A 19,061-nucleotide genomic window follows, 5' to 3' on the forward strand; every position below is an offset into this window, starting at 1 on the left:
GAAGCAGGTGTCCACTGTTTCAGTAAAGTGCCTGGAAGCTCTAAGATAGAGCATTGGTATGAGAAAATGTTTTCTTGTTGAGGGGTGTATCTTCATGTTTTCTTGTTGTATGCTTGGGGCTAATCTAATAAGGCCTTTGTACCGCTGGAGCCAGATTTAAAATGGCCGGAGTTGCAACATAATACCATTATACAGTATGTATACTCTCACCTGTGCCACCCAATCTCTCTCTCTCTCTCTCTCTCTCTCTTTCTGTTTGCCATCCTATCTCTGCACATCACATAAAATTAGGGTCACATGAAACTATTCTATTGCTGTAGATTCCATACCTCTCATCAGTGACAGTATAGATTTTCACACCTGGCTGAATTGTCGCTCAAACGTCCCTCAAAGGTGGAGGAAATGCATGTCTATGGAAACCAGTCACACACCCTCAATCATCATGGAAACGTCACTCCCTCTAGTATCCCTGAATTGTCTCAAGGGGAGTGAATTTCCTATGAATGCAAAATTTGCATTCATAGGAAATCCGCTCCCTGGAACCATTCAGGCACACTAAGAGGGAGTGACGATTGCATGACAATTGCGGTAGTGTGCCAGCTTTCCACAGACACACATGCTTCCCCCACCTTTGAGTGACATTTGAATGACATTTGAGCGACAATTCAGCCAGGTATGGAAATCTTCAGTATCTCCTCTGAAACTCTGCCTATTTAGACCCACCTAGTCAGCTCTTTTCCCATCTTTTTAGAGGATTGTGAAGACCCTAATTTTAGCAGAGACATCTGTTAAATTGATTTAGGGAACAGTTTATATTTGATTGCTAAAGCCATTTGTTGTTATTAGATCTGAGTGGTTTGATTTATTTTATTCTCTGAGTGGTATGCAATAATAGTAAAATCTATATGTCTATCTATAGATCTCTCTCTATAGATCTATGTATCAATAGATAAGTTGCATTTTAATAGGTTCAAATCCACACTCAGCTATGAAAGTCCACTGGGTGACTGAGAAATTCACATTCTCTTAGCCTTAGAGGAAGATAATGGCAAACTTCCAAAATAAGGCCTGCCAAGAAAATCCTAGGACCATCATATGTTAAATGTACACAAAAATAAACAATTCTCCCTCCCTCCTTCTTTTCTCAAATTGTTTTGCTGTAAAGCACCTTGAGAGCCCAACTCTTTTTGTGTGTTTGTAGCATTTCTGTCTGACGTTCCTCTAGTGAGCTCAAGGAGGTTGTACATAGCCTTCTTCTTCCCCATGTCATCTTCACACAGCAACATACCTCATGTGGTATGTCAGGGTTGCCCAAGGTCTCCCAGTCAGTGTCCTACCTTGGTGGGGACTTGAACATAGATCTCTGAAGGCTCAGTACTCTAACCAATTAACTCTAATCAATTTAGAATTATATAAAAGTAAAAGTAAATCCCATGAAATTTATAGGGACATTATAAGTCAACAGGTGACTTGACACACAAATTAATATTAGCATATTCAGGATCTTGTCATGCATAAACATACAGATAATGAATGAGTATATTTTGCCAGTGTTTTGTCCCCCTCCCTCTCTCTTTTGTCCTCTCTTCTCTTTCACTTGCATATCTGTTTGAGAAACCAGGGTGACTTCAGGCAAGGCACTTGACCTTCTTCTGCTTCAATTGTGACAGCTGGAAAACTGGGTATGAAAGTGGAATCTTTGCACAAGCCAGATGTTGTGTCTGAGCTGGGCTTTCCTGCTTTTTTTTTAAATAATCCTGTAATTACTGAGGGTATTGCTGGTATTCATTAGGCATCAGTTTAGAGTAATGAATGCAAAAAGTCAAGTATGTATGTCTTGAAATAGTAAACTGCATTGACTCTTAATTTTTCACAAATCATTGAAGTGCAGTGACAATCCAGATAAAACTGATTTAGGTTGCAAGCAGAGCATGGCAATAGCCACTTAGTCTGCTGTCAACAAATTCAGTTTATTAAAATGCCCTTGGCAGATCTGAGTCAGATCAAAATTAGACACAGTCCCAATGTAGTTTTGATCTAGCTTGAAGATCTCTGTAGATCCAGCTTGACGATCTCTGATCTTCATGCAGAGCCACAGTCAAGGTCAAATCAATCTAACCTAGGACTTTCCATGCCTGTGAAATGTTCAGACAAAATGTTCTGGTTCCTTCACTAAAAAGGTAATGCATATGCCATTAAAGGGCTAAGAGTGGTTCAAACACCCTGTTTTCTGTCTTTTTCCCACTGGAATGGGATGAGACAGAGTAGGGCTATATGAGGAGAAGACCCTTTTCTATAGTGGTACCAGAATTATGGAGTTCCCTGTCTTGCGAAGATACAATCAGCTCCTTCTGTTATATGGGGTTTGAATACCTACATGTTTGTATCAATGATTACTTTACTCTCTTAAATATTTAAACTGTCCTAATTTTAGCTAATGTTTTATGCTGTTATTTGTAAGTCTGTTAATTATTCATAATTTGTTATTGTTTGATTTATTGTGAATCCCTCTGACTGCCGTTTTAGGCATGGTAAGAATGAAATCAGTAAACATATAAGTGGTATATGGGCTTTCTAGAAAGCCTCTGTCATTCATGTGTTGTTGTTGTTTTAGATTTTATTTTATTTTTTAAATGGGACTTTAAAAAAAAACCCACAGAGTTTTGTATGAAAACTCCCAGAATTCTCAAGCGAGCATAGGCAAAGAATTATGGAAATTGTAGTCCTAAAAGTAACATTTTCTAAGTTCTCATTGTAACAGGCAAAGAAGGACTGAATGTGTTTTTAGTGACAGAATTTTTCACCAGTAGCAGTGCTGTGACCATTTTAACAACTTCTTCGCGGATAAAGTCTCTCGGATAAGCGAAGGTCTTGAGGCCAGCCTTAGAGCAGAGCCTAGAGTAGAGGCATCCAGAGCTTCCGTGAACTTGGTTATTCTGGATCAGTTTGAGTCTGTCAGTACCGAGGATGTGGACAAGATCCTTGGAAGCGTTAGGAAGACAACTTGCTCTCTCGATCCCTGTCCCTCATGGCTGGCGGCACAGGGCCCCCCGATTGTGACTTCATTGTTACATCGGATTATTAATACATCTTTGAGGGATGGGCAATTTCCAACTAATCTGAAATTGGCCATAGTAAAACCTTTATTAAAAAAGCCCTCCCTCGACCCCCTGTTGCATAATAATTATTGGCCAATCTCGCTATTGCCATTTTTGGGGAAGGTGATCGAGCGGGCGGTTGCAATCCAGCTTCAATCGATCTTGGATGAAACGGATTATCTAGACCCATTTCAAACCGGCTTTCGGGCGGGCTACGGGGTTGAGACTGCTATGGTCGCCTTGGTCGATGATCTCCGTCTGGGCATGGACAGGGGTAGCGTGTCCCTGTTAGTGCTCTTGGACATCTCAGCGGCTTTCGATACCATAGACCATGGTATCCTTCTGGAGCGCCTGGCAGAGGTGGGAATCGGGGGCACTGCGCTCCAGTGGTTCCGGTCCTACCTCTCCGGGAGGTTCCAGATGGTGCAGCTGGGGGACGTGTGCTCCGATAAGAGGGCCCTCACATCTGGGGTCCCTCAAGGAGCCATTCTGTCTCCCATGCTCTTTAACATTTACATGAAACCGCTGGGAGAGATCATCCGGAGACATGGGGCGCAGGGTTATCAGTACGCTGATGACACGCAAATAGTTTTCTCTATGTCTCCGACTGATGCAGTGACCGGGGTTGGCGTCTCTCCTCTCGTAGCCTGTCTGGAGTCGGTAATGGGATGGATGAGGGAAAACAGACTCAGCCTGAATCCGGAAAAGACGGAAGTACTCGTGATAAGTTCTCCCGGTTCGGGGTTGGCAGTGGTTCCACCTGTCCTGAACGGAATCACGCTTTCCGTGAAGGACTCAGTACGCAGTCTGGGGGTACTCCTTGACTCGTCGCTCCACCTTACATCTCAGGTGAATGCGACGGTCAGGAGCGCCTGTTATCAGCTTCAGCTGATACGCCAGCTGCGACCCTACCTCGACCGGGGGGACCTTGAAACTGTAGTACATGCTCTGGTAACCTCTCGTTTGGATTTCTGCAACGCGCTCTACATGGGGCAACCCTTGTACCATACCCGGAAGCTGCAACTTGTGCAGAATATGGCAGCCCGACTGGTCACTGGTTCTGCCAGGGCCAGTCATATAACACCGGTCCTTAAAGACCTACATTGGTTGCCTATTCGTTTCCGGGCGCAATACAAGCTGTTGGTTATCACCTATAAAGCCCTAAATGGCTTGGGCCCAGGGTATCTGGAGGACCGCCTCTCTCCGTACAATCCGTCCCACACCCTCAGATCATCAGGGCAGCAATTGTTAAGAGTTCCAGAGGGGAAATACATTTCCACCTCTAGGAGAGCCTTCTCCATCTCGGCCCCCACCCTCTGGAACTCGCTGCCCTTCGAGCTCCGCTCAGCCACCTCCCTAGCCCAATTTAAGAAGGGGTTAAAAACCTTTCTATTTGAGCAGGCTTACCCCTGACCTTCCCCAGAATACCCTTCCTCCCCCCCCCCCCTTGGTCAGCACTGTTTTGCCGGTATGAATTTTATTATTTTTATTGTATTGTTTTAATTAATCTTGTAAAATTGTATTATTGTATTGTTGTGTCTCTGCTGTGCACCGCCCTGATTTTAAGAAGGGCGGTATACAAATAAAATTATTATTATTATTATATTATGTCTCCTGCCAGTAAAACTATTATGCAGGTCTGGAGAACATTCTGGAGCAGATTTGGAGGCAGGCATGACACAAATAATATAAGGTGAAGAGAGGAAAAGAAAATGTGTTGCATGTGTGGACAGTGGCATTTCCACACCAGGTGTCATCCAGTGCAGGGGCAGGGGCGGGACTTCTGGTTGGGTTTCCAGGGGTGGGGTGGACAGGATAGATTGCACATATATAGAGGGGAGCACTGTGGGTGCGCAGACCGAAACAGTGCACCGGTGGACCAAAGTGGCGTGGGGGGGTGAGCAGCACGTATGTACAGACTGGAGCACCCTGTATATGTGCACAGATATGAACAATGTACATGGGGGGCTGGAGCGGCATGTGCATGTCCAGATGAAACCAGCATGCATGGGTTGCCACGTGCAGGCGTGGATAGAGTGGTATATGCACATGGCATGTGGGGGATGGTGTGGGGGGTTGACCTTCTGAGGTGTCACCCAGTGCAGTCCACTCCCCACACACCCCACAGTGATGCTACTGTCTGTGGAAGTCTGCTTGTGTAATGCTGGATTTAGCCAAATACAATTTACACATCTTTACTCTGGAGTGGTGTGAAAACTTTCCACACCTGTGGATCATTGTGTTTTTTCAGGCTACAAGTGAGCCATCTAACTTTCTAAAAGACTGACCAGATTCTAAGAGAACCTCTTCCCTTCTAGATTCTTGTAGCGGAGAGAGTGGTATTCTGAAATCCCCAAAAATTCAAAATCCAAAACACTTCTGGTTCTCACCATTTTGTATATGGAGACTCGTATCCAAACATAAAGTTTTAAGAACATCATTGCAGTTCTCATCTTGTTAACTCTTTATTGTAAACCTGTGTGTTTTGCCCAATTTTCTTTGTCTTGCCTAATTTTCAAACTAAGCTGCTGAGATCATATGACTTGTCTGAGCAAACCCAGTTAGTTCAAAACTCAAATGGGAATTTCCAAATAATGTGTTCCTATAGCTCAATACAGATTTTTCACACACACACACACACACACACACACACACTCTATTTGACTGGTTTCTGAAGTCATCATCTGAGTGTATTTTTTTAATGCTACCTTTAATAGAAGTTGATGATGGCCCTGTACAGATGGGCCAATAAGCATGCCTTGGCGACGTACTAGGGTTGCCTCAGGGCATTGCTTACATACGCCCCACAACCCTAGTACGTTGCCAGGCTGTCAAAATGGGGGCGCCCTGTCTACATGGGTGCTGCCATTTTGACATAATGGCCGTGTCATGTCCAAACGGCATGGTGTGGCCGTTATGTCCTGGCGCTGCTGCAGGGCGCCTGTGGTGCCCTTTCAGCAGTGCTGGAAGGAGCTTCGAAATGGAGCACCTTTCACGCAGTGTATCTCTGGCATAGCCTTTACACAGCTGCTCCAGTGATACAAAAGAGAAAGGGACCAAGTGGCCTCTTTCTCTCTTTCCCTGCCGCTGTCAGGGTGTCCTTGGGCATGAAGCCCCAAGGACCCCCCTTTCCAGGCCGCTTCCCCAAGGCCTGGAAAAGCAGCAAATCAGGGCCTCCGGGGCTGCCTCTGGGGCAGCTCAGGCCCCGATCCGTCGGGGAAAGGGGCGGGTCTGTATCCCGCCAATAATACTCTAAGGGGAATGGGGAGTGCTGCTGCTGAATGTTCCAGTCCTGCAGATTCTGGCAAAGTATTGTGTCTCTGGCCTTACCATGCGTGCACAAGTGCTTCCTGTGGCAATATAGTGCATCATAAAACCAGATTTCCACAAGAGGTCTCTGCAAAAACATCATGAGGCCAAGTGCTCTGAAAAAGCCTCCCAGGCTGTGTTGGACGTATGTTGGATTTGAGCAAATCTCCTGTCTGTTCCACTGAAGTTCTGTGTCATCAGGCCAGGGAACTGGTGGAAATTGACTTCAGACATATACAAGACGGAGAGAATATGTGAATTTCTGAAACAAATTAAATAGCAAACAGATGTTATCTACATAAACCACTAATTCCTTCCTGCTCAGAGCACTCAGTTGTATGCTCTTCTATTGCTTTCTGCTCTCATTCTGTCTCAACTCACTTTCACTGAACTCTTTCGGTCTCCTCCCTTCACCAAATAAATTGAAGAATTTTTAACTGTTAATCCTCTGGCACTCTGTAAATTAACTGAAATAATCCAGAATACTCCAAATTGCCCACATGAGTTGCTGAGATGGTGACACCTTTGCTTTCTGATGGTTCAATGTGCACAAACTTTTCATGAATATTTAATTTAAAATATTGTATAAAATCACCTTTAGTTTATATTTATAAGCTATATATGAAATGAATTTTGTGTTTAGACTTGGATTCCATCTTCAAGATATCTGATCATATATATGCAAATAGAAATATTCCAAAATATGAAAAAATCCAAAACACTTCTGGTCCTAAGCATTTTGATGAGACCTGTATTATCAACCTGTATTATCTTCATGTCAGATAATTTGTCTTAATTTTGCTAAGCAGGTTGGAGGTTGGAATATAAGATAAACCAGCTTTATATGGAATCAGAGAATGAAATGTAAAATGAAATAGGAATGGCATGACAATGATATATATGGTATCTTATGTAATATGCAAATAAGTGTGTTTTAGAGACAAATACTGCCTTGTTTTATGGCCTACTCATTTTCTACACATGACAATGTTTGTTGTATTATGTTGCATTCCTTTTCCTGCCCTTAGTTGCTATTTTATTGAATTTTATCTTCATTTTCTTGTATGTATGTGGCCCATCTTCTAAATGATTGGTTTTTATTGTGCTTCTTTCTACTGGCTTCTTTTCTAGCACACACATTTTAACAATGACAAATGGTTTCATTATATGAATAGTTATGTTTTCATCAGCATTTGAACGAGAGGCCAATTTTCTCTGGAAATTGTGGAACTCTCCCCTCCTCAGCAAGCACAAACTACAACATAAGAAGTAGGAATGCATATGGTACAAACTTCATATTTGAAATCATGAAGTGATTTCATTTATTATGCTAAACCAAATTCAGTCTATCTCTGTAGTCCAGTGAAATTCCTCTGGTGAATTGAATTATGTGCTCTCTCACATAAGTTTGCATATAGTGATAAGCAGAAGTCAGACCTTATGAAACGCACAGCACCAGTGAGGAAAAATAAAATTGTCTTGTAATTCTTGGCTATGCAAAAATAGTAACAGGAGTGGGGATAAAGGAATGGTTGGTCCATGAATGAAGTTTACAAAAGTGATTGCATATGTTGCTCAGTCTTATATCAAAGACCTATCTGAGAAGGGAAAAAGAATGGTTGCAAACCCCCACTAATTTAAGAATCTAATGGTCTGTGAATGGAAGACTTAATTTCAAAGGCCAAGAGAGCTGAATTTAAATGTGAGCTTTGGGTAAACATGGGCCTTAAAGGTCACAACATTACTTGATTCATCCCTAAAGTTCTGCTTCTGTTAACAAAAAACCCATAGTGGCTACAGTGTGAATGACATGCAAAAATTAAATTACTACCTTCTCTTTTACATGCATCAAGCCTTCAGCATCTGCTTGATAAGCTCTTCTTCTCTAAACTTTTTTTTTGAGGGGAAGGAAGAAAGGCAGCTATTATTATCTTGTCTCTAAAGAACTACACTTAATGACTGATTGTTAGTAAAAATTAGAAGGGAGCATGAGGTCATTCATGAAAAAAGAATTGTGGTGTCTAGATGAACCTAAAGACAAGAGACTTGGGGCCCATTCCCACTACAAAATAACTCGGTGTGGAAACTGGGTTATTTTGGTGATCAAATCTCTCCGGGGCCATTTACTCCTCTTTGTCGTTCACACTGACTGTGGGGGGAGAGGAAGAACGGTGAGGGCTCGTGAGGCCAAGGGAGCTAATCACCCTCAACTTGGGGTGAAATGTGAATCAGATCCCTCATTCCCACTGTTAGAACACTCCTCTGAATCAATTTTTTTACAAAAGAACCTCCCAAAAACTAGTGTCTGAAAAAAGTGTTTGGTTTTTTTTATTTTTTTATTGTCTTGCTTTAATGTGACTCCAGTTGAACGCAGTTGGGTCTGAAATGGTTTCCAGTGTGAATGACACACATATATATAGATCAGGAAATTGAGTCATATCCTAGTGGGAATGGGCCCTTGATAGCTCTAACTCAGTGGTGCAATTAGGGTTGCCATAGGTCCGGACCTCCAAAACGGGACAAATGTAGGACAAAATTTTCAAATGTAGGACACAATTTTTTTGTGCCCTACATTTGAATAGGAGCCCCGGACCTGGGCCCCGCCCTCGCTGCTGTGGCGACGGGGGCGGGGCTAAGGCAGGGAGGGAATACTCCTCCCAGGGAGGCTTGCCCTCCTGGCATTCACCCCGCCCTCGCTGCTGTGGTGACGGGGGCGGGGCTAAGGCGGGGAGGGAATACTCCTCCCAGGGAGGCTTGCCCTCCCGGCCTTCGCCCCACCCTCGCTGCTGTGGCGATGGGGGCGGGGCTAAGGCGGGGAGGGAATACTCCTCCCAGGGAGGCTTTCCCCAGGCCTGGGTCCCGCCCTCGCTGCTGTGGCAATGGGGACGGGGCTAAGGCAGGGAGGGAATACTCCCCTCAGCCCAGGAGCGGGTGAAATCCCGGGGGCGGGGCCAAACCGGGACGGGACCGTGCGGCCCCGCCCAAAACCGGGAAAGTCCCGCCCACCAGCGGGATATGGCAACCCTAGATGCAATAGGCTAGATAATAGTTATGAAAATACAAAGGTAACTCCTCACAGGAAAAATCAAATTCAGTCCCTTACAGCAGGGCAAAGTCCAGATTTCTAGATGTTGTTGATCTGCAACTCCCAGTAGTCTTAAATTAATCAGTATAGCCAGTGGTAAGGAATGCTAGGCACTTCAGTTCAACACCTGGTAGGCCACACTTTTCTAATCCCTGCTTTACAGTGTTGTCAAGTTACATGGCATCTGTAAAAGATAAACAATTATCTATTTAATGTATCATTTCATTAATTATCTATTTAATGTATCATTTCATTAAGTAGTCCAACTGTACTACACTAGAAGCCCAAGAACCTGACTCAAAATTATCTGCTTGCTGTTGCAGAGGATATTGAAAGGCAACTTTCTGCTTGTGCATAGAACTCTGCTAGAAATAGCATCTGGTTCATGTAACATTACTGGCATATTGTGTGAATCCAGAAGTGTACAAGTAAGGCCTGCAGTATTCTTGCTACCTCTTTTATATCATGGTGAGGGAAAGCTGTACAGTGATTGTCTGAAGATGGGAAAGTACAACAGTAGCTGACTATTGCTTTTGGTGCAGTTCTCATCAACTTCATAAAAGTTGGAACAATACTCAGGATCACCTAAATATCAGAAGTACCCTTTGGCATGTCTCAGAAGGGGGAATTGGGGTAAATCCACTAGGTGGTTTGCAGCTATCATGCTCTGCAGTGGCAGATTTAATGTGGAAGACTCTTCACAGCAGCCTTTCCCAACCTCTCTCCCACATGTACTAAAGAGCTTAACTAACATATAGAAAACTGCCTGATTTCAATATCTAAAACTTCTTCAGGTATCCATGGACTGAGTGCAATGCCCCATAAAGCTTAATGGGAAATTATGTATGAAGTTACTAAGGAGAAGGATTTTTTTCCAGTGTAGTTTTTCCCTAATAATTTCCTACATGAAAGCCTTGTTTTGTTGTAGTAACGTCCCATGATTCCTAACAGCAAATGACCTACACAGCACTTTCCCCCACTTTACTTCCTTTTTACTTGCCCAAAAATAAAGTACTGCCCCCTTGGGAAGGGAGGAACTGGTAGAAAAAAGAAAGATAACAGCACAAGTCAGATGCGTGACCCATTTCAAGGCAAGCCAGGGTCAAAGGGGGCCTGATTGCTCCCAATAAGATTACTATGATATTTTAGCCAGTTAGTTTTCCCAATGGAGCATCTGGACAAAATGAAATTGGTGGTGTTTTCTACTTTTCTGTTATGTTTGGTATCAGCTTCCATGAGTGTTTGAGATGCCAGGGAAAATGCTTCCCAGTTCACTAAATAGTAAGGACATTAAAACATAATTAAAAATCTCATAAATAGTAAACTACCAGGCTTTGCAGCTTAACATAACATTCATTACAAATGTTATAGGGTGCTACAGTTGGGCATCATCAAAGCCCCAAGTGTAAACAACAGCGAATTTCCAACCTCTGTGTGAAACACATAAATTAGTAACCCACAACTAAATATCATACTAAATACAAAATTTGTAGATTTATCTTTCTGCTTAATAATGATCCCAACATTTTGCTTCCATTTTTTAAATTAAAATAAAGCTGTCAATCTGGATCTCTTCCGGCAGGCCTTCCCAGAATAGTTCAATCTAATTTCTCTACTCTCCCTGCTTTATGTAACCACTGCCTCTACTAGAAAATTGCCATCATTTGAACAGGTTTAATTTTAAACTGTATTGTATTTAATCCTGTTTCAAAGGGGGGTCAATTTATTTAAAGTATGTATTATTCCAATATATTCTAGTCATGTAAGCCACCTAGAATGCTGCAGCAGAAAGGCGGGGTATAAGGATAAAGTTTATTTATTTATTTATTTATAAGAATATAAAGAAGGGGGAAAAGGTGTGGTGCTCCAGATATTATTGAACTCTAACTCACATCACACCTAAAACTGATGGGAGTTCCAGTCCAATAACAACTGGAGTGTCACATGTTCCCCATCCATGATATAAAGATTAGCTGAAGTAAGTCTCCTTGGCTATTAAGATCTGTCTCTTCTTAGAGTCTTGCTGTCTCTGAAGTTGAGAAAATGGTGAGCCATTTTAGATCCACTGCACTTGTGGCCTGTGGACTCAATATCCCAAGGAGATCCCAAGGAAGGCTGGAGCCTGAAATGTGTTGTTGTTGTTGTGTGCCTTCAGGTTGACTTAATGGCAACTCTAAGACAAACTTACCATGGGTATATTTGTTCAGGAGATGTTTATCACTGCTGTTATCTAGTGGTGAGAGAATATGACATGTCTGTCATGGCCAGCCAAGAGCAGGACTCGGGGGACGAGGAGGAGGCCGTGGCTCCTCAAGTGCAAGAGGAGATTGAGGCTATACCAGGTCCCAGTTCTGCCCTGCCAGACCCCAGCCCTGATCTTCCAGCCCCAGGGGTTGAGGCTCAGCCAGGTCCTAGCTCTGTGGGGTTCCCTCCTGAGGCTCAGCAGCTTAGTGTTGACCCTGTGGAAGAACCAAGCATGGAGGTTCCTTCCTTTAGGCAGAGGAGAACTGAGAGTTCTTGTGTGTGTCGATTCAGGAGGCTTGCAGAGAGGCAATCTGCAGATAATCCACATCTGGCACAAGGGAGAGCGTCTCTCATTTAAGCAGCTGGAGAACGCCGACCCTTTGCCAGAGATTATTGCAGAATCCTTCATTGTGATTGCTGTCGGCACTGGCTCCTTGTTTTCTGAACCCTTGTCTGTCTGGAACCTATGACTTTGGAACGAACTGGACTTCTACCTTCTGGCTGCCCTGACCTTGGACCGAACTGACTTCCGTGAACTCTGGTATCCTGACCTTGGCTTTGTTTGTGGCTTGCTTCTCTCAGACTATAGAAAGATCTGTAGACTGTTTTCCAGCTCCTGGTTAGCTTTCTTGCTGAGCCATCACTATCAGCATTTGTTTGTGTGTGTGTTGGCCGCAGTCCAGGACAATGTCCAAAATCAACCAGTGGGTTAGCTGAATGGGGATTCAAATGCTAGGGGTGAAGCAGACTGATGGTTGGAGTGGCCAGAGGTTCCATCCCCAGTCGGCCCCTGATCAGCGTGGGACTGTAGCGACTGGACAAACGAGCTGCCACCACAGTCCCAAATGGGCCGCCAGCAAGGAGTGGATTTTCCCTACTCTTTCTACCAAGAGCCTTGGGCTGCCTCAGGCAGCCTTAAAGTGGCTTCCAGGGGCATGTGTCATCTGCATGCCCCACCCCCAGGGTGTCCGGAAGTTGTGCTTTTGGGACTCCCAGAGTCCTAGTCCCACAACAAACCCACTACACCATACTGGTTCTCTACAATATGTTAGCTTTATCTATATATCCTTTTTTTAAAAATTCACCTAGGATTTTTAAATGCGGACTATTTGTGCATAATCTAATCTTGGTAGTAAGATAGTATAGTAAAATAAATAAATAAATGGCTAGGAGAATTTACTGGAATCCATCTGGGCTGCACTACCAGGGCACAAGAACTACAGTTGGAGGCATTTTGATTCACATGACTTGGTCTTGCCCAGTAAAGTGAAGCTGGTTACAGAAGTATGCAGAATTTTAAACAGGATTCTTTTTATCCTTGAAATGGCTACAAAATTGTGGTGATTAACCTTGGTGACATTACCCTACTGGGGTGTGATTGATTAGTGTTGAATAGTTTCTTCTTACAAATAGTTGTTGTTTTGTGCCTTCAAGTCATTTCTGACTTGTGGCAACCTTGAGGCACCTATCCCGAGGTTTTCTTGGCAAATTTAGGAGGAATATATTTGTTCTAAAATGGTTCAGTGTCAGGGAATTTCTGTAGTTACACATTGAAAGTATTCTGTAACTGCAGAATGAATCTAGACATTACTTACTGTTCTAGTTCTAAAAGAGTTAATGACCTCAGATCTCTGAAGGTACCTTAAAACACCGACAAATTCAGAAAGATTTACAATACTGTATTTAACTCCCAAGTGTTGACCAAACATAGAATTTGACCTGCTTATTGGTCTGTGCTCATGCCTAGAGCCTTTTTCCTCAGCCCTTGATCATGTAGCACCACCTTGGGATATGAAAGCATACTTTCTAATATTCACATCCTCAATGAAAACAAGAGTAGCTTGACACTCAAGACTGAGTGTCACTGAGGAAAAGGAGATTCCCCTGCACAATTCTTTACACTTAGAGACTTGGTTGGGGAAAACCTAGTTTTCATATTACATTAAAGAGCTTGTTTATGAGATGCCAAACAGAGTCAGGTGGTAGGAGGCACCATTTTCTCTCCTTGTCTGGCCAGGTCTCCCACCCACCCTGGTGGTATATCTTAATGGGATTGGAGAGCTCAGCCAATGATGAAGTTAGGAGCTGAGACTTCAACTTTTGTGAGGAGACAGCCTTGTGTTTTTGTAAACTTTTAAAAATGAGCATTCTCTCCTCCCCCTAAATTAACATTTCTGGGTTCACTGAAAACAACACTAGCCATCTGTTCAATGTGTGAGCATGCATAGATCCTGTGTGCATCAGTGAGGAGGGGCAAACTGTTTTGCATGAATAGTTGTGGGAAATAAAAAGGAAGTTGACATTCTTCCTGTGGCAGTGCTAGTAAAGCCCCCTCACACCAGTACTTCTCCCTGTTATGTACCACTCAGGTCCTACTGTTGTACCACAGATTAGACTGCACAAAAGAAATCTTGCCGCAGATTGTTTCTTGTTTCAAGCCTTTTCATATATCCATAATCCTTGCAAATGTTTCATACTTCAGCTTGAGAACTCAAGGGTTTATACTGTATATCCAAATATCTATCCCTCCCCTTTAGTATAGATCAGTTTTACTCACTGGCAGTTTGTCACTTATTTCAGTAGATAATGGATAATGTCATTTAAGGGATATGGCTTTCTGTCTCTGCTGAGAAAGCAGAACTTTTCTAATGGTCTTTGGTAATGGTAGTACTTTCTGGATTCCTTTTCAAGCCTGAAGCAAGAAGGAGAACAGAAAAAACCATAATTGTGTATTTTTGTCAGAGGCAGGCTGTAGATGAACCTATGATAGAGCTATTTGCCACAACTGTATTCTTGTCCCTATACCACTTGAACTGCCCTCCCTTCTCAACATATACATTCCAAAGGCATTTAGGAGGAAAGGAAATCCTAGAATGCTCTTGTGAGATAAGGTTTAGTAGAAAGTGCTCAGTGTCCATTTCAGCCTCTGGAAAAGTGTCTCTACTTTCAGTGAACTCAGCAGAGCTCCTGTGTTAAAGCTCAAGTTTGTTGGGGACATTCTGCCTTGGCAGTTCTTTCCACAATGTCATGTGAGAAGCTTTCAGAATTCCTCCAGTGTTGGTGGCATGAGAGAAAACAAGGACAAATACCAACTTTGTTAACATTGTGGTTCTTCATTGGTAGTTGTTGGGAATGTCTGCATAGCTTGGCAAAGAGCTTCAGCTTCCCTTTCCACCCTTTCATTTTGTTTTGCTTCACCCTTTCAAAGCCAGGCTTTGCTGCCTTTCACTGCTCTGCTAAGTGGGAGCACCATAAAGCCACCCTTCTGTAAGCCTTCAGAGCAGCAGTCTGTTGAAAGAAAGCCTCGCTCCATCCCACTCTCTCAACAGTCTGTAGTCTTCTGGATCAAAGATGAAACAGAGCAAAAGAGAAACAGTATAAGCTTGGGCAGATAGGAGCAGGTTTGCTTCTTAAAAGATGGAGCTGACTGGGATAAGGAGTAGCTGGGGCATCTTTGAGGCCATCTGTTTTACTTTCTTCTAAATAATGGGTACTGGCCATTTTCATTGATGTAGAGGAAAAGTTAACACCATGCATTTAATAGTTATTTGTTTTATTAACACACCACCATTCTCCCAGTGTGGGATCAAGGTGGCATATAGCACAGGTGAAAACAAAAGCAACTTGTTAAAATACAAATGTGTGGAAGCAGACATTTCCCACTGGTTGACATGGCTATCAGGGGGAGAAGAGGAAACTCCTAAGATATACAATACTCTTGAAAGAAACTCAAGAACTATTAAGAGGAATGAACTATATGTTTTCAATGTAGGAAGTGAGAAGAAACCAATATACAACTTTTTAAAAATGGTTCTCACAATCCTAAATTCAACATTTGGCTGTTAGATACGGTCTTTCTTTCTTTCTTTCTTTCTCAGGACCTGGAGAATGTAAATAGATTGTGGCATGCAAAATTTAGGACAAATTTAGAAAAGTAGACCTGGACCTTCCTATGTCCGTGCCAGTGGCTACAGTCACAAGACAGAGGGGGGAAAGAACTCAGTATGCACCACATCTTGTTGTTACTTGAGTAGGATTGGACTGACAGGTCCTATTTTGGGGGAACTTTTAGGCTCATAAGTTCTTTTTTGGTGGTCTCAGAATGGGGGGAAGGAGGGGTGGAGAAGATTACATATACACTGTGACACTTTTGATGGTTCTGCAGCAGTACCAAAACAAGATGTGATGCCTTGTTGCTTCCATCAGCCTCAAATTGCTACAAGATGAAGAGCTGTGGGAGTTATTCTTTGCAATCAGTAATCAAGGGGATTAAAAGATCACCTGTGTGACAGACAGATGGGCATAATCATCTATAAAAATGGTCTCCAAAAATAGTAGACTAAATACGCCAGAAGTTCAATTCTTACTTAAGTTCTGTGTGAAACAGGATTTTTGAAAAATGTCCACAGCACTTCTGTAGGGTTTTAGGCTTTGGGTATCATAGTACATGAAAACTAGGATATGTTAAAAACTAACAGCAGCCTTCCTTTTTCCTTAAGAAAAGTAAATAGCTGCTTGCTGTGACCAGAAGCCTTGAAAAAAGTACAAAGGTTTAAGAGTAAATTTCAGTCATGGTTTGGATGCAATAAAATATCAGATGTGCAAAAAAAAAAGAGAGAGAGAGAGAGGGAAAGGAAAGGAAAGGAAAGAAAGAAAGAAGAAAAGAAAGTATAAAAACCCAATATTCTGTCTCTTATACATAGAATCATAGCGTTGGAAGAGACCACAAGGGCCATCCAGTCCAACCCCCCTGCTATGCAGGAACTCTCAATCAAAGCATCCCTGACAGATGGCCATCCAGCCTCTGCTTAAAGACCTCCAAAGAAGGAGACTCCACTATACTCCGAGGGAGTGTGTTCCACTGTCGAACAGCCCTTACTGTCAGAAAGTTCCTCCTAATGGTGAGGTGGAATCTCTTTTTCTGTAGCTTGCATCCATTGTTCCGGGAGCTCCTCAATATGACATCCCTTCAAATATTTGGAGCCAAAGAAATAGGGAACAAAATATTTAAGGAAGCTTTCATTGTTTTTCTTTCACATGTTATATGTTATTTTCTGTGGTTACATAACAAAAATATGCATGGCATACTGTGCACATGTGCAAATCTGTTCTGCTGTTTACTTCTTTTTGGAAGTACCTCTGAGTGAATACAAAACCGGAATTGCCTATTGAAAATTACTGTTTTTAAAGTGGAAGAGATGTGAATTAGTACCAGTAAATAATACCCACAGACACATTTGTTAACTCCTTTATTTGGACATTCAAATTTGTCTGATGTGGAAAGCGGTCTGGATATGGAAGTTGTAGTTCTACTATAATGGGTCAGCACATAAGACCTACCTCAGGCTCTAATTTGAAATTTGACATCTGGGGAAGGAAGGAATTATTGCAGACAGGCTTTAGAAATTCTTATATATGCTACTCAGAGGAAAATTTGATAGAATTTTTTCATACCAGATGCTTAACATATAGATTATATCATTCATAACATAACATATAGATTATATAGATTTTATTGTTTGTATTACAGCGCTGTGTAAATCTACAGCGCTATATAAATAAAGTATACTACTACTACTAATAATAATAATAATGAATTTGCATTGAAAACCAGAGGCACCTTTCTGTTTAAAAAGTATTACCACAAAGTAAATAAATCCAGAAATTAAAACATTATTATAAATTGGTTGGACAGTCTATAACACACTTTGCTTTTTTCTTAAACTAGCCAAAGAAGCTCTATGACTTTTTTTTCCAGCAAAGGCATCGAAGCAACACTAGAGCTTTTCACTGTTCTTTAGAGCATTAATGTCCCCCAGCTTTTCTTCTTCTATATATTTTCCCTGGGGATTGGACTAAGAATTAACTAAAACTTGCTTATTTACTGTCTTTCCCCTGTTCTGACCTGCCTTGTAACCTCTACCTCTTCTTTTTGAGAGATATAGAAGGGGGACTCCATGATCCTGTTATGCCAGTGTATCACTGGGTGCAGAGATGCACCATACAGACAGATGATTGAACATGCAATCAAGTGATCAGTCACATGGAGCATCCAATGGACTAGCAGCTGGGAAGGATGGGGAGGAATTGGAAGCTGCTGGCACAGAGCATCCACACACTCTTGCGTTTGCATTTGGGGCAGAATGGGGGGGGGGCACAATGGCATAGTGTGGCTTGTAGCCGTATATGCGCCATTATGACAGGTCCTTCCTTGCAGTGGAAGGAGGGTGGTGCAGACCCTGCATCAGTTGTTGGGCCATTGTAGCAGCTCACAGTGATGTCAGCAAGTTCTCCCTGCAAATAGGGAAGCTTTGAAGGTAAACTGGCTTTTCCCCTCCATGTGCTCCTGGCCATAGTGAATAACAAATAACACTAATAGGAACATTAAACTCATTGTTTCATTTGTAAAGTAACAATTCCAAATTGTTTATTGATTTCCATTCAAATCTGGTGGAGGTAGTATGCTTTCATCTCTAGCTGATCTACACTCTTGGCTGATTAGGTGAAAACCCATCACCCAAGATCTCATCCAGAAACTCAGTGCTTGCAGGATTAAATGCCTTCATCTTAATTTAGTTGCCAATTTGTCATGGACTTTGTGTTTCCAGTCTTGCTTGCAGGGATGATGGAAACATTCAATAAAAGGATACAAGTGCTGGTGGGGGTTTGATAAGAATGTGCCCTCAGAAAGATGACTTTTATTGAGAATGAATGAAAAAGGGGCTTGAGTAAAAGACAATTTGTTGATTCTCTTTATGGTTTGTCAGTATGACAGTGGAACCCAACATTCATGTAGTGTCCATAATCTTATCCAGTCATTGTTATCCATAATGACATTATCATTCATAATTGGGCTCAGATATGAAGTCATGGAAGACTTAGAAGCTCTTCTAGAAGTTCCATCTTATGGAGGCATTCCTTACTTTTTAGCTATCAAGAATAAAATCGGCACAGTGGTGCCTAGCTGTTATTGAGATATTGAGCTGTTATTGACGTTTTAGGTAATTATAGCTACTACTACTTTGTTTTGTAATAGCTAAAACTACTTTTTCATATGGGTGGGCGTGGAAAGGGCAATGGGAAATATTGCACGTAAGACATAATTTCTCCAAAGATTTATGTGTGTGTGTGTGTGTGTGTGTGTGTGGTTTACAGAGACGCCACCTTTTAGAGAGACCAGCATTGCTCACAGGAAGTAATGAGTTTCAGCTAAGGGTGTCTGTGGATATAGCACAAGATGAGTTTAACCATACTTCCTTTTTATGCTGTACAGTTAAAACCTTCACTTCATTGAAGCTAATGCAGACAAAAAACATTAAGGAGAC

At 42.3% G+C, this 19,061-nt stretch overlaps 1 protein-coding gene across 9 annotated transcripts in view; it reads left to right on the forward strand.

The window, feature by feature from the left end:
• The window catches only part of DOCK10 (dedicator of cytokinesis 10), a 187,819-nt gene that overhangs the window by 20,792 nt on the left and 147,966 nt on the right, over positions 1-19,061 (forward strand). The window lies entirely within an intron of this gene.

The sequence above is a fragment of the Sceloporus occidentalis genome, unplaced genomic scaffold, assembly GCF_023333645.1.
Source record: "Sceloporus occidentalis isolate IW3139 unplaced genomic scaffold, rSceOcc1.0.p SCAF_2, whole genome shotgun sequence".
In the NCBI taxonomy this organism is placed as follows: domain Eukaryota; kingdom Metazoa; phylum Chordata; class Lepidosauria; order Squamata; family Phrynosomatidae; genus Sceloporus; species Sceloporus occidentalis.